Source organism: Macaca mulatta, chromosome 2 (assembly GCF_049350105.2).
Source record: "Macaca mulatta isolate MMU2019108-1 chromosome 2, T2T-MMU8v2.0, whole genome shotgun sequence".
NCBI classification, from domain to species: domain Eukaryota; kingdom Metazoa; phylum Chordata; class Mammalia; order Primates; family Cercopithecidae; genus Macaca; species Macaca mulatta.
This window is the reverse complement of record NC_133407.1, coordinates 183,687,391-183,702,936: the sequence shown is the minus strand read 5'-3', so window position 1 is coordinate 183,702,936 and position 15,546 is coordinate 183,687,391. Positions and strand designations below refer to the sequence as shown.

The 15,546-nt window shown below is 37.4% G+C and overlaps 2 protein-coding genes across 5 annotated transcripts in view; one reads left to right on the top strand and one right to left on the bottom strand.

Moving 5' to 3' along the window:
- CMSS1 (cms1 ribosomal small subunit homolog) overlaps positions 1–15,546 on the top strand; it is a 372,406-nt gene that overhangs the window by 70,063 nt on the left and 286,797 nt on the right. For 2 of the 3 annotated variants that reach the window (XM_077990280.1, XM_077990279.1), the window contains exon 2: positions 14,304–14,414. The gene's annotated coding sequence lies outside the window, so the exon portion shown is untranslated. 3 annotated transcript variants of the gene reach the window in all.
- FILIP1L (filamin A interacting protein 1 like) overlaps positions 1–15,546 on the bottom strand; it is a 294,176-nt gene that overhangs the window by 57,137 nt on the left and 221,493 nt on the right. The gene's annotated exons all lie outside the window — the stretch shown is intronic.

Below are 15,546 nucleotides of genomic sequence, written 5' to 3'. Positions count from 1 at the left end.
TATCAGGCGGCCAGTGTGGTGGCTCGTGCCTTTAATCCTAGCACTTTGGGAGGCTGAGGTGGGCAGATCACTTGAGGTCAGGAGTTCGAGACCAGCTTGGCCAACATGGTGAAACCTGTCTCTACTAGAAACCAGTGTCTACTAAAAATACAAAAATTAGCCAGGCATGGTGGTGGGCACCTGTAATCCCAGCTACACAGGAGGCTGAGGCAGGAGAATCGCTTGAACCTGGGATGCAAAGGTTGCAGTGAGCCAAGATCATGCAACTGCACTCCAGCCTGGGCAGCAGAGGGAGATTCCATCTCAAAAAAAAAAAAAAAAAGTATCGGCCAGGCATGGTGGTTCATGCCTGTAATCCCAGCACTTTGGGAGGCCGAGGTGGGCGAATCGCCTGAGATTGGGAGTTTGAGACCAGCCTGACCAACATGGAGAAACCCCATCTCTACTAAAAATACAAAATTAGCCAGGAATGGTGGCATGCCTGTAATCCCAGCTACTCAAGAGGCTAACAGGAGAATCACTTGAATCCAGGAGGTGGAGGTTGCAGTTAGCCGAGATCAAGGCATTGCACTCCAGCCTGGGTAACAACAGCAAAACTCCGTATCAAAAAAAAAGTATCAGGCCTCAAAATATCTGGTAGATCTTCATCAGAAGTTAAAGTTCATTTGGACCTTGAAGGGTGAGTAGGGCATTCCAGGAAGGAGAATGGCAGAACAAGCGAACCATGGATTTACTATAGTCATTGGTTGGCTCTCATGGAGCAGAACTGGGCCTCTACAGGCAGTTGTGCATGTGGTGGATATCACAGCCATGGTTGAGAGATCACATAAGATGGGTCCAGGCTACGAATAGATCTTAAAATTCAAGTAGTGGGGTCTGGGCTTTAACTTCATGTTATAGACAGTCGGGTGCCATCAGCAGCTTTTAAGCAGTTGAATAACATATTGAAAGCAGTTTTCAATGAATCATGGCATTGTTAGAAAATTCTTTTTCAATTGCTTATATAAGTGCAATATATTCATATGAAATGGAAATGGGAATACCCAGATATATATATATACTATAGATATGGATATACACGTAGATGTTGAGACGGCCTCATTCTGTCACCCAGGCTAGAGTGCAGTGGCACAATCACGGGTCACTGCAACCTTGACCTCTTGGGCTCAATTCATACTCCCTACTCCCATCTCAGCCTCTCAAGTAGCTGGGACTACTGGTGTGCACCACCACATCTGGCTAATTATTTTTTTCCCCCGTAAAGATGGGGTTTTGCCATCTTGCCCAGGCTCATCTTGAACACCTGGGAAGATTCAAGCAATCCACCCACCTCGGCCTCCCAAAGTACTGGGATTACAGGCATGAGCCACCATGCCTGGCCTCCTATTGTGTATTAATGCTTGTCTTAGGTACCATCTTCAGACAAGCGGTGATGTGGAGCAGCATCTATTGAAAAATTTTAAACGTCTGCTCTGAGAATAAAAATAAAATGGGTCTATGACATTGTAATTCAATAGGAGACTTTATTTTAGACTTATTAAATATTAGAATAGCTGCCAAAGGGCCAGGCACTATGTTGTGCACCTGTTGCTACTTGGGAGGCTGAGGTGGGAGGATCACTTGAACTTGGAAGTTTGAAGCTACCGGGAGCCATGATCATGCCACTGCACTTCAGCCTGGGCAACGGAGTGAGACCCTTTACTTGATAAATAATTATGATTTACCAAAGGTTCTTCCCAGAGAAAAGTTGGTGGCTGGGTAAAGATCTCCCAGACTACAAGAAACAAAACAAAACAAAAGCACCTCCGAATATTAATGAATTGGTTCGTTGGTTGGTTTTGTAGAGGTGCCTGTTTGATCCATCACTGAAAATAGAGAGAGGCTCTTTATGTTTTAGGTATACCCTCTTAACTCCTTCCTGTGAACAATTTTATATACTGGCTGTGGAAGGTAAAGCAGAGAAAAGAATCTTCTTAGACTGCTTTTTGTGGAGATATAAACACTTTATCTTTGTTTTTCTCTCTTCCAGTGAAAGAAATTCTGTAACCATCTTTGTTGATTCATTTTGATGTTTCATAAATTTCATTGCAAAAAAATAACTCTGCTAAGAACTTTAGATTGTCTCTTTTCTCTCCATGATCTTATTGGGCTTTCATCTCTTTACTTAGTTACTTAGAATTGTGCTTCTTATTTTTTTTTTTTTTTTTTTTTTTTTTTTTTTTTTTTTTTTTTTTTTTGAGACGGAGTCTCGCTCTGTCGCCCAGGCTGGAGTGCAGTGGCACGGTCTCTGCTCACTGCAAGCTTCGCCCCCCGGGTTCACGCCATTCTCCTGCCTCAGCCTCCCGTGTAGCTGGGACTACAGGTGCCTACCACCACGCCCGGCTGATTTTTGTTTTGTATTTTTAGTAGAGACGGGGTTTCACCGTGTTAGCCAGGATGGTCTTGATTTCCTGACCTTGTGATCCGCTGGTCTCGGCCTCCCAAAGTGCTGGGATTACAGGCGTGAGCCACAATGCCTGGCCAATTTTTAAACACATATTTTTAGGTAGAGAAAGAACATCTTTTTTGTCATTGATTATGTTCTATTCAGAGAATATGATCAGTATGTTATCTATCCTTTGACATTAACGTTTGTTTCATGGCCCCACTACATGGTGACTTTTTGCTCAGGTTCTCTATCTGCTTGAAGAGAATTTATGTTTTGTGAAACTTAACAGTTTTGTCTATATAAATAAAGCTTGTTAATTGTGTTGTTAAGATCTTCTGTAACTTTACTGGTTTTTGTCTGCTTGGTTTATTAATAACTAACAAGGATGTGCTATAATCTTCCACTGTGATGGTGGATTAGTTTGTCCTTGTGTTTCTGGCAATTGTTGCTTTACATATTTTTAGATGCACACAAATTCAAACTGTTCCTAGGAAATGGAATCTCTTCACATTATATAATAACCCTTTATAGATGTTTTTAATTTAAAGTTCACTTTGTTTGATATTAACATAGCTACACAGGCCGGGCGCGGTGGCTCAAGCCTGTAATCCCAGCACTTTGGGAGGCCGAGACGGGCAGATCACAAGGTCAGGAGATCGAGACCAGCCTGGCTAATACGGTGAAACCCCGTCTCTACTAAAAAATACAAAAAACTAGCCGAGTGAGGTGGCGGCGCCTGTAGTCCCAGCTACTCGGGAGGCTGAGGCAGGAGAATGGCGTAGACCCGGGAGGCGGAGCTTGCAGTGAGCTGAGATGCGGCCACTGCACTCCAGCCTGGGCGACAGAGCGACACTCCGTCTCAAAAAAAAAAAAAAAAACATAGCTACACAATCTTTCTTTTAATTAGTAGTTACTAATGTCTTTTCTGACCTTTTACTTTCAGCTTTACCATACCCTTATGTTCTGGTGAGTCTCATAAATAACGTATAGCAGGAATTATAATTGTTAAAATTGCTTTAATCTAGTTTTACGATTTTTGTCTTTTAACAGGATCATATTGTCTATATTGTAATTATTTGCCATCTTATTTGATAATTCCCGTACCACCTTTTTGTTGCTTTTATCTCACTTCTTGGCTTCTTTTGAAATTTGTTTTTATCCATTTTCTCTCTCTCTACCTTGTAATACACACTGTATTCCTGTTCTGTTAGGGATTAATAACCCTATGAATTCCATCTCGCAAGTTAAATTCTCAAAGTCGAAAGCTACTCAGTGTCTTAATCCTCCTCCAAAAAAAATCTAAGGACTCAAAACACTTTTAATTCTGAGCATACCCTCCCAGTTTTCATATTATTGTTATTATATATTTTAGTTCTATCTTTAATTCCATAGGACATTATAATCTATTATTGTTCTATTAGTCAATTATTCGTTTAGATATACCAATATATTTAACACTTTCCTTGCCTCTTATTTCTTCTTTTATTCCAAACTTCTCTCTGGGACCACTTTCCTTCAATCTAAATGCATCCTTTTGACGTTCTGTTAGTGGAAGTCTGCTCTTTGCACACTCTATTTGAATCTGTCTTTATTTCACCATCATTCTTGAGGATTTTTACTGGATATAGAATGCTTGGTTGAGACTTGTTTTCTGTCAGTACATTGAAGATATTATTCCACCAACTTCTGGTTTCCCATTTTACTGTTGAAAAATCATCTATCTAATTGTCATTCCTTTTTTCTCTGGCTGTTTTTATGATCTTCCCTTTGTCTTTGATATTATACTATTTCATTTGTATATACTTAAGTGCAGATTTCTTTTATTTTGTCCTTCCCAGGTTTCATTGAGATTCCTGAGTCTGTAGATTAGTGTCTTTCTTCAGTTCTAGAAAATTCTTAATTTATATTAATATTTCAAATATGGCTTCTGAACAGTTTTTTCTCTCCTTAATCTCTTATAACCTAGATTAGACACAAGTTAGACTTTCTCTGTCTTCACATCCCTTAACTAGTCTTCAGTTATTCCATCTGTTTGGCTTTCCAGACTATATTCTGTATAATTTCTTTGAATTTTTCTTCCAGTTTACTAATTGTCATTCCTTGATCTGCAGTTGTTACCTATTTCATTTCCCAAAGTTTCTCTGTTTTTCTAGTTTAACCATTTTCTATAGTCTTTTACTTTTTAAACTAGAAATATCAATCCCCTGTTTGTTTGTTTTTTTCTAACATATTAAATATGTCTTACATGCTGTGTGATTATTTAAATATCTGAGGTCTTTGCAGCTCTGATTCTGCCATTTTATGTCACTCACTGGCTTTCAGTAATTGTATATTATTTTCTCTATGGTTTCAGATTTTTTTATATGAACTCACGTATCTTAGAATTTTATATGTAGGAATTCTTTGAACCCTGAGTTTAAGGTAGTTTCCTCTAGAGAGGATTTCCATTTGTGCCAGATGCCAAGGGGTATTTTCAGCCTAAAATCTTTTTAAACTAAATTTTTTGACCTGGGATCTTTGGGATTTTTTTCTTTTGTTTTGTTTTTGTTTTTTTCAGACCACCCAGTTAGTATGAATCTGCAAATTCTCATGTGGGCTAGCTTGCTGGTATATCTTCTCAGTGGAGTTTATTTCCCTCTAACTCCCAATGCCATAGTTCATGGAAAGCAGTTTTCCTTGCAGTCCTGTAGAGGTTGATTTTGTTTCTAAATTACCCTTTCATCTGGGTAATGTGGGTACTTCCATCTGGGCATTCTGACAGGTTAGCTCTTTGAAGTCTCAGCTTTATGTGGGGCTGGGAGGACCCTGGGCTTTGTACTCTGTCTACATGCCCTATGATGTCATGAAAACTAAAATTTAAGTTTATAGAGTTTAACAAAACATTCTCAAAGCAAAAACCAGCTTTGGTGCTTTGCTTACCTTTCCAGGTTTTCACTTTTATTCAGTCTTTGGCCTTAAATATTCCTAATATTACTTGCCATCTTATGGATGTATTTTTTAAAATATTGTATATATTTTATTTTGCTTTTTAATATGTGTTGGGTTTTTTGTTTGTTTGTTTTGTTTTGTTTTGTTGGTGATACAATAGCTTAGGGTAGCTAATCCATTTCACCATCAGCAATGGACATTAGAACAATAATAATCTCATACTGAAAATCAGCCTGAAAACTGTCTAAAAGGAAATATATCAAATTAAGAAATGGAGTTTTAGCTTAACCCGGTAAAGATTTACATCACAGCATTTCCATTCATTGCTCAGCTTACTAATAAGCCACCAGTGATTTTTCAGTTGCCTAATTATATAAACATTGTGTCCAATATAAGGTCCAATTATTAACAAAACTACACTTTTTAGGTTCTAGTCTTTCTTAGGTCTACATATTAATAGAAGAATCAGTCTGCTATCTAGAATAGCTATGATTCACTAATACTTATTAGCTAAATTTATATTAAATATAATAATTTTTCTGATTTTTCACAGTTGTTACTTCTCAGTTCAGGCAGACACATTAGTCAGAGCCTGATGTAAAGAGCAATGGTCTAAGAGCTTCTGCTATGCTTTTACCAAACCTCTGTGAAAAATAGAATATCACTAGAGTCTCATTCCAGGTACTTCAAAGGGAAACTGTTCTCATGTGAATGATGCCACTTTGAGAACTGCATCTTGAATTAAGAAGTTTTTCATAGTGCACTAGGCAAGTCTCCAGTTTTGTATAGAGAACCATGTAATGTGAGGGCTTCACATCTTTGAAGAATTCCCACCATTGGCCTTCACTGAGAACTGTCATGAAAATGGTGCCCTGGCTTCTCCAAGTGGTCTGGAAGGTGAGTAACCAAAAAATTATACTTTGGCTAGGAAGTGTCCAACTATAATCATCCAAAAACCTGAACTCCCATTGGCTCAAACAATAGTGAAATATATCACCACACAGTAAAAAATCCAGCCTTGCGGCAGGTTCTAGACATACCATGTTGCCTCTGACTCCCTGGTTCTTGTGGCTTTGATCTCTTCCCTTTGATGGCTTCATTGTCACACTGATAGCAAGACGACCTTGGTAGTTCCAGGCATCTCATCCAAACCTGCAACACCCAGAGGTGGAGAAGGTACCATCTCTTCTGGTGTCTCTTTAGGAGCCAGGAAGCCTTTCCCATAAGCTCTCCCCCAATTCCCTACTCCATCTCATCCACCCTCAAAGACTTGTCCTTATGCCTTATTGTCTGGAACTGCCAAAGGGAAAGAGAGTAACATAACTAGCTTATATATCAATCAGATTTTATCCCTGATCTAACCATGGGTCTAGTTCATGTCAATCATGTGGGCTCAACTGATTATTCTGTTATCTTTTACATAAATTCTAATTATACTATTGGCCTGTATTTTTCTTCACAAAGAAGATGAGGCCCCTGTTGGTGCTGATCCCCCAAAACAGAGCTGAATTAGAAATGATCAGGACAGTGACTGGAGGAGGAGTGGCAATGTCTTGCTAAGATGAAAGCAAGATGCTCTGTGTGTCTGTTCTCTCAGGTGTTACTGGGAGGAAATCTGGGGATTTTTAGAAGACATCTTTCTGCTTTCAGGTATCTATTTCCAGTAACAAAATTGGCATCTAGACATTTTTTAATAGGCATTTAGTAACAGTGAAAAATATTATTGTTCATTTTATAGAATTTGAAGTCTTCTCAATCTAAGACTAGATTTTGGTTTTTTAAGGTATGAGGTTTTATGGATCTTTTTGCTGTCATGTAGATATCTAAGAATTATGTCATTTGTTTGACAAATGCAGATAGCTAATTCCTTTAAAGTTATCAAAGTTAGCTATTTTAAAGTAACCTTCAATTGCTTTAATCTCCAATCATTTATGCTCTACAGATAATTTATTTTTCTGTGATGAACAGAAATAGAGTTTCATGCTGATTGAGAATGATTTTTGTTTGCCAGCATCCCTTTATCAAATATATAGATACTTAAAAATATCTTTAGGTTGTACTTCTCTACATCCCAACCCAAGACATTTTGAAGGTAAAAAATCTGGCTACCCCTTTGCCAAATCCATAAATATTTCTGTGAGTTGCTCTACAGTTTTCTTCTTTTTGAAGCTGGGTGTCAAGATATTCAGTACTCATTTGTTAAGGACCTGCTATGTTAAGTGAGATACATTTTGGAGGAGGAAAGCCAGTTAACATGGAACCAGCATATAATAAGCTTCAGTAAATTTTCTTTCCTCTTTGCTATGATACTCAAAGCTTTTTTGTGATGTTGCAGAAAGGAAGACAAATCTCCTGCTTTAGGACAATTACAGCTAGGAGTTGGTTGGAGAGGTATTAATAGAAAAGGAAATAGGATGGTTAAAAACTAAGTAGATTCCACAAGATACATAAATAAAGTACTCTTTCATTGCTGAGGGAGAAGATCTGTATCTGAAAAGGTGTAAGAGAAGGTGGCACTTAGCAGTTCAGGTGAAGGTCTGCCCCATTTGTTCATCTGTTGTGGTGGCCTAACAGGAGCTAGTCAGGTGCCGGGTCTGGCCAGAGGTGGATTCACTGGCCCCGTTAGTTTTGTGTGCTGGTGTGCTATTTTCTTGTTTCCACTTTTAGTTATCACCTTTTTGTTTTGAGTTTGTTTTTTGATACTTTTAAAGTCTGTGTTGCTTATGATTTCTTTTGCTCAACATAGGATAATGCTGAATTTACTCTGAATATAGATCTTAGGGCAATCTGCTTTCTTATAGCAAGGAGGAAAGTGATTACTTTAATTTTTTAAATGTAGGAAGTTTACCATCTTGCAGAAAGACTATTTCAAAGGTTCATTTGTAAGATATTTCCTCATAAAAATGATATTATTAATCAGGGAGTTGATTCCCAGACTAGCACAAGGAGGCTTACTCAACCCATAATAAAGCTGAAAACCTACATTTAGGTAACTGATAATATGGTGATTTTATAGCACTATAATAGCACCATTCATAAGGTTTATATGTACTCTTATTATTACAGTATGGAGTAGAGAACAATATTCTTGCAAATGTATAGACTTCAAGCTATATTTGGGTCAGCTAGCTTTTTGTGGACTAGCTGGGAGCCTATGTGTTACATGAAACATGATATTTAATTAGCAAACGTGTTCCAGGTTCCCACTTTGGATTCTAGGTGAATACCTCCCTGTCACATTCATGGCAGCCTCAGGCCAACTAACCTGAAGAAAATTCAGTAGCTCTGGAAATACTCTTGCCCTCCAGGTGCCATCCTTCGAGCAGGATGTAGGCTGGCTTTTTAAATAGAGAGAATGTTCACTAGTCAGGTGTTCATAACTCAGAGAATGCTTATATATATATTATGTGGCCAGGATGGTTAAACTTAACTGTATTTTATTCTTAGCTGTCTCAGGTTCAAGCATGATAGCATGTTGTTTTAGGCAACTTGCAGTCACTCATGTTCACTGCTGGAAAAGTGGAAAATATCTCCCTTTAAAGAATGAATCATAATCCAACTAGCTCTGTAGTTGGTCTCATATATGTAGCGAGCTTTCAGTCAGCAGGACTTTTTTTTTTTTTTTTTTTTTTTACTATGTATCCCACAACATATGAATGGTAATGTTTGTGGGTTATTCAAGGTACTATATTTCCTTCTGCTCATGGACAAGAGCTTATTTTTTGGCTGATCTCCTTTTGCAGAAGAGGCCAAGTTCCTGGTGGTGTTTGCTGGATTTAGTTTAGGAACGTAGTTCATAATAGCATAACTATGAACCATGGTAATTTTTTTTAACCTATAGATTGGTTTTCGTAAACCAAAAGGGGATGATCAATGCAGATCAAAATAAACATTCATTTCTTATTGTTGTACATGTAACACCACACTTCCACATGTTGTCTTCCTTAATCTCCTTCATCTTTGATGAAAAACCTCTTCCTTTTAAGTACTCTCCATCATGTTTTCTCTTGACTCGGGACAATACCCTAGCAGCCTGCACCCATAGAACAGGTGCCTCCTTAAAAGACTGTGGGTTAAATGTTGGCTAAACTCTAGCAGTGATTGCTAGAAAATAAAACAATGTTAATGTTTGGTGAGGATTGGACAAAGCAACCCATCACCTATGTTTGGTCAAGCTGTAAGCTGTAAAGATAGTCTTCTGTAGAGGAGACATGTGGCTCACTGGAGGAGGGAACCATTCGCTTCTGCAGGGAATTGCCACAGTTCCATATTATAAAGCATGAGTCATGGAGGTCTTTGTGATTACACATCCTTAACATATGCGGAATAAACTTTTAGAAAAAAAAAGGAAGTTAAGGGAAAACAGAAGTGTGAATAACTGCTAATGGTGCTCTCACTGGCTCCATTCCGTCTGCTATTTCATGATACATAAAGGGAGTAGGTCAGAGATTCCTTTCCTGGCAAGTAAGTGGCAACATATGTTTGAAACAGTGAATGGAAACTATAGGAGGAAAATGACAGGCATATGCAAAAGGAAGGCAAGGGAAAATTTGTTGCCCTAATGTTAGCCACATAATTGGTATGCTTTTCTATAGAGGGGCTGTTTCATTTTAAACCGTCTGCATGCCCCATTAGTACAGCATTTCTGTGTGTGAAATGTGTATATTTTCTAGGCTTTGGGGATTTTGTTTTTTTTCATGAATGGTAGTCACCTTAAGCTACTGAGGCTTCATACAGAATCCTTGAGAGAAAGGTTCCCAAAAGAGAACCTAGTCAGGAAGTGAGACCCTTTATTAAAGTAGTAAGAACAAAAAGAGAGGAAGTAGTTAACACCAACTATTTTGATGGGCCAAGAACAAAGGAACAGGCACCAAATTACTATCTTCTGGAGTGCTCTTCATTTAAATTATAATTCTACAATGATAGTGTTAATGATTCATTTGTTGCCATAGCAACTGAACCTTTGTTCTGTAGAGTTTTGAGATTCTACAAGGTTCCAAAGGACTAGGGTTTAACGGTTTTTGTTCCACAATATATTCATAAGCAATGTTACCTAATAATCAGTTGAAAGCACAGTGATTTTCTTTGAAAAAATAATTTTCATAACAAATCACTGTATACAACAGGTGCTGAAGTCCATTTCCACTTACCTGTCATATACATGGCTAATAAATAAAAATTGTGTTTTAAGTCGCAAAATTTAATCATGGCCAATTGGAGAAAAGTGCTAGAGAGAAACATGATTTGTTTCTCAGAACAAATTTTTTTTCTTTATTTGCTTAGAAATGAGTGTGATTAAGAATATTATCAACTTTTGGCCGGGCATGGTGGCTCATGCCTATAATCTCAGCACTTTGGGAGGCAGAGGCGGGTGGATCACTTGAGGCCAGAAGTTCGAGACCAGCCTGACCAACATAGTGAAACCCAATCTGTACTAAAAATACAAAAATTAAACGGTGTTGTGGTGCACACCAGCTACTTGGGAGGCTGAGGCAGGAGAATCGCTGAAACCCAGGAGGCCTCCTTGGGAGGAGGTTGCAGTGAGCCAAGATTGCGTCATTGCACTCCAGCCTGGGGGACAAGAGTGAGACTTCGTCTCAAAAAAAGAAAAAAAAAAGTTGGCTGACTTGTTCTATACCTTTGACAGTAAATAGAGTTCAAAACAAAGCAAAGAAAAACAACTGAAAGTTTCCATTATATATCTCAACTAATTTGTGTTAATTTGCCTGACACCAAATTTTGAATTTTCTTTACTAGTTACATTTTAGATCTTGAGTAGTCTATATTCTCTAAGGCTTAATATTATTGCCAAGACAATGGGATGCCTTATGATGGAGTGCTGGGGTATTGTGGTGTATTTGAGGAGAAATCCAGAATACTGAAAGTAGAAAACCAAAATTGTGTTTTTGAGATTTGGGAAGCAATGAGGTTCTGAGCTGGTTAGTTTATTATATTTTTTGTCATACCACTATCTCATATTTTACCTTGACCAGATGGGGATGTCCAGGATGGGTGATGGTGGTCATAGAGGGTTCTGTAAGAGAACTCCACTACAGAGAACCCCCTATAATGTGTCAAAGCTTTCTGCTTAAATACAGGTGGGAAAACAAATGACCATGAATATGTCCATTGTTCTTGGTTAAATGAAGTTTTCCTTGTTTCTAATCACCATGAATAATTGAGAACCAACTCTATTAAGAAAAGATATCCTACCTCCATTTCTGATTCCTCATACTAATGTTACATTTAATTTTCTCACATTGGTTTTTTTTCTCCAGTTAGTCATCAAAATGTATTTATTTCTCAATAGGCTTATCTAAGTTATTAGACTCTCAAGGAAACTTTCAAAAGCGGGTAGGCTTGATTTAAATGTAGCTTATTTGAGGGTTTAGGTATGATACTATATTTTTGTTGCATATTTTGACATTTTTTGAAGTTTATTAGGAAAAAGGTATATCTTTATATTGTAGGTGGCATTATTTTTAGAGCTGTATTGTAGGTATATGGAATGAAAGATTGCAAACAAATTATACTATATGGAATTGCACAATGACCAGGGCCTGTGTTTGCCTTGATTCTTTATGCCCAACTTCATCCTATCCAATCTCTTCCATTATAAATAGAAACCCAGAAAGATCAGCTAAATAAAAATTACATTTCATGGTGACAGATTTCCATCTGGAATTATGACATGCACCCACTCACACATTAAAAATGTATGTGCAAGTCAGGCACGTTGACTCACGCCTATAATCCCAGCACTTTGGGAGGCCAAGGCGGGTGGATCACCTGAGGTCAGGAGTTCAAGACCAGCCTGGCCAACGTGGTGAAACCCTGTCTCTACAAAAATACAAAAATTAGCTGGGCACGATGGCGGGTGCCTGTAATCCCAGCCACTCAGGACGCTGAGGCAGGAGAATCACTTGAACCCAGGAGGCGGAGGTTACAGTGAGCCAAGATCATGCCATTGCACTCCAACCTCAGCAACAGAGCTAGACTCCGTCAAAAAAAAAAAAAGTGCATTTTTCACATCATCCTAGTAGTTTTGTTTTTGCTTTGTTTTAATAAGGTTTGAACTGTTACATATGAATATCACAGGAAGGTAAAATTCAATGAGATATATTGTATGAACACTGAGTCTGAAGCTCTAATGGAAGTTTAATTTTATTTCAAGTTGCTCTCTTATTAGATACTTATTAATACCAATCAAATTTCTATTGCTAGTTTCATCACCTGAGAAGGCCGGAACACACATACTTTAAAAACATGTGGTTATTCCTTCTTGCTAGGACCTCAAAAACAGCTACAGTGAATGTGCTTTGGTTATATTAGATGGAGATTTTATGTGTGCATTTATTTAGAGACTTACACTGGGAACTCATTTCTTTTTATCTGAAAATATCTTTTAAAAGAATGTAGTTTTTGATGTTTGTTGATCTTTATTTTGCATCATATAAAGAGCCTGCTCAGTTTTATTTTGAACAGGACATTTGGTTATAATTTTCAAAAGCAGATTTTTGGTTTCCAATACCAAGTTATTACACTTTATGGGTGTTTTGGTCATTTCTTATAATGATGCATTCCTTTAGCCTTCATGAGCATTACTAATGCACTAGAGTTAAAAGTAGAAATCACATATTTTAAGGTCATATTGGACATCTTCTACCTAAATCTTTTTACAAAGTTTTCCATGAATTATATTAATTACACAATTAAACAAGTTATTGTATATAAAGGATTTAGTTTTTTTGTGAGATCTAAATGGTAGCTGTTGTGATTGCTGTTGTTGCTTTTTTCTAGCAGTTTCCTAACCCCTATCGCATTCTTCAACAAACTATTTCTAGGACAAAGTACTAGGAATCTCACATAAAGTACACTGTTCCTGAAATTGTTATGATAGATGCTTTACTCCCACCTCCTTGATTATGTTTCCATTATGGTCCACCTTCAGGGCATCTTTTCTTAACACACGTTAATTCCCAGGGTGATGAACCAGTCTCCCTGAGTTTGAATTGCATAACTTCTCTGTGCCACTGTTTTCTCATCTGTAAAATGGGGATGGTGAGAGTACCTTCTTCATAGGGTTGTTGTATATAAATGAGTTGTAACCTTTAAGAGCTTAGAGTAGGGCTTACACATAGTAAGTATTCAACTACTTAGCTGTTATTAGTACATTCCTAAGGTGCTAAATGTGGTGTTCTGGTTGTACTGGATCTTTGAAACCATATAATTCTGAGGTCAGAAGCAACTTGTCAGGATTTTAGGATGAAATATATATAAATGTATGTGAAAGCTTTTTGAAAAGTTAGTATGTAACATATCTAGAACAGTATTTCACACATAGTAGGTATTCAGTAAATATGTATTGGATGAATTAATTTAAAAATTAAAAATATTATACATGTATAATGGTGATATCATTAGTAAAATTTATGACTACAGGATGGAAGTCAAAACCACTCAACCTCCTTGAGTTTAAGACAGAATATTCAACTCATCTACGCTGATGAGATACAAAAAACAAAGATGGTGATAATGAGGATATTAATAACAACTAACACATACCTGGTGCTTCCTGTATGTTAAACACTATTTTTAACCCTTTATATTGATAGAAATTAACTCATTTAATCTTTACATCAACCCTATAAGGGTTATCCCCATTGAATAGATGAAGAAACTGAGTCTCTAAGCGGTCATAAGTAACCAGATTTCAGACGAGATAGAGCGCATTCAGGGTGGTGTGGCCATAGACAAGATTTCAAACCCAAGAAGTTTAGCCCCAGTTGCCATACCTTTAGCCCTATGTTATAACTAAGGTGTAATTTCATAGAAGTTATTTGTTCCAACCATTTCTTAACACACTTAATATTCATCAGAACTTCCATAAAGTACCAAATGGGCTGATCATTGTGTAATCTTCCCTCTTTCTTCTCTTCCATGCAAGTCTAAAATGCTGATACTCAAACTGAGCTGCACATTGGAACTACCTGGTGTGAGCTTTCAGCACAGTTGATGCTTCGACCTCAGAGATTCTGACCTAATTGATGTGCCCCAGGTATCAAGTTTTTTAAAAGCTTCTCTGGTGATTCTTATATGTAGCAAAGTGTTAGAAGCACTGATCTAAAGGAAAATGAAATTGGCCTAGACCCTAGAGTGTGCCTGAGGGGAAGGGGCATGATGGTGGTAGGATCTGGACCCTGGAGAATCCAGGAGTTGAAACTCAAGTCAGTTTCCTTTGCTTCTTATTGATAATTATGAAGGCAGGCAGGGAATACTGGGTGGAAATACTGGATAACATTTGGTGTAGAATTTACCAAAGGATTAAAATGTATACAACATTCTTTTAACTTGTTATTTAATACAAATCAAGTAAGCTTTAGTATTGCTTTAAGGACTGGGTCTTAGATGATCATTACAAATCTTAAGGAAAGTGTTGTTTAGAAAAACAAAATGGCTACACGTTGAAATAGGATAGTGCCTTCCTTTAGAGATGCCAACTTAATTGCTCCAATGAGAAGAGTAGTCTCCCTTTACTAAACTGTTTAGGAAAATTGATATTTATTTCTAATGTTTATGGTTTATTGTCTCAGAAGATTAATGCCAAATGCTCAAAAATGTAGTGACGAGCGATGACTCATTTTAGCTCATGTCAAAACAATGCGCTTTTGTAATTTTCCTGTCCCTGGAGAAGCTATTAAACACTAAACAAAATGCCTCAGAATGAAACTGATTGAGTGTTTCAAATTATGTACTTTTGCTTGGCTATTAGCCAGATGTTCGTCAGGAAAGCTCACTGTACATCAAAGCCTATGATTTGTGCTGACAATAATATTACACAGTTTACACTGCTTAAATATCAGTGATGTGTATTCTAAAGCTAAATAGTCAAACACAGTTCAGTCTCTTTGCATAATCAAGTTGTGTAACTCTGCTCTCAGCCAAGTGATTTTTCCTTTGTTAACTCTGGACGGGATGTACCTAATGGGTAAGGTATTTTTGTCTGCATTATCTTGTTGATAAATAGCACAGATTCCAGCTAGCTTAGGAAGAGAGTCACACACACACATACACACACATTTTTAAGATTTATACATTTGTTTTTTTTGTGAGTGGTACCACCTGTCTTGTCCCTAGTAGAGCTCAGCATAATGTTTTATGTGTAGTAGGTACACAAAATATGTGTTGCT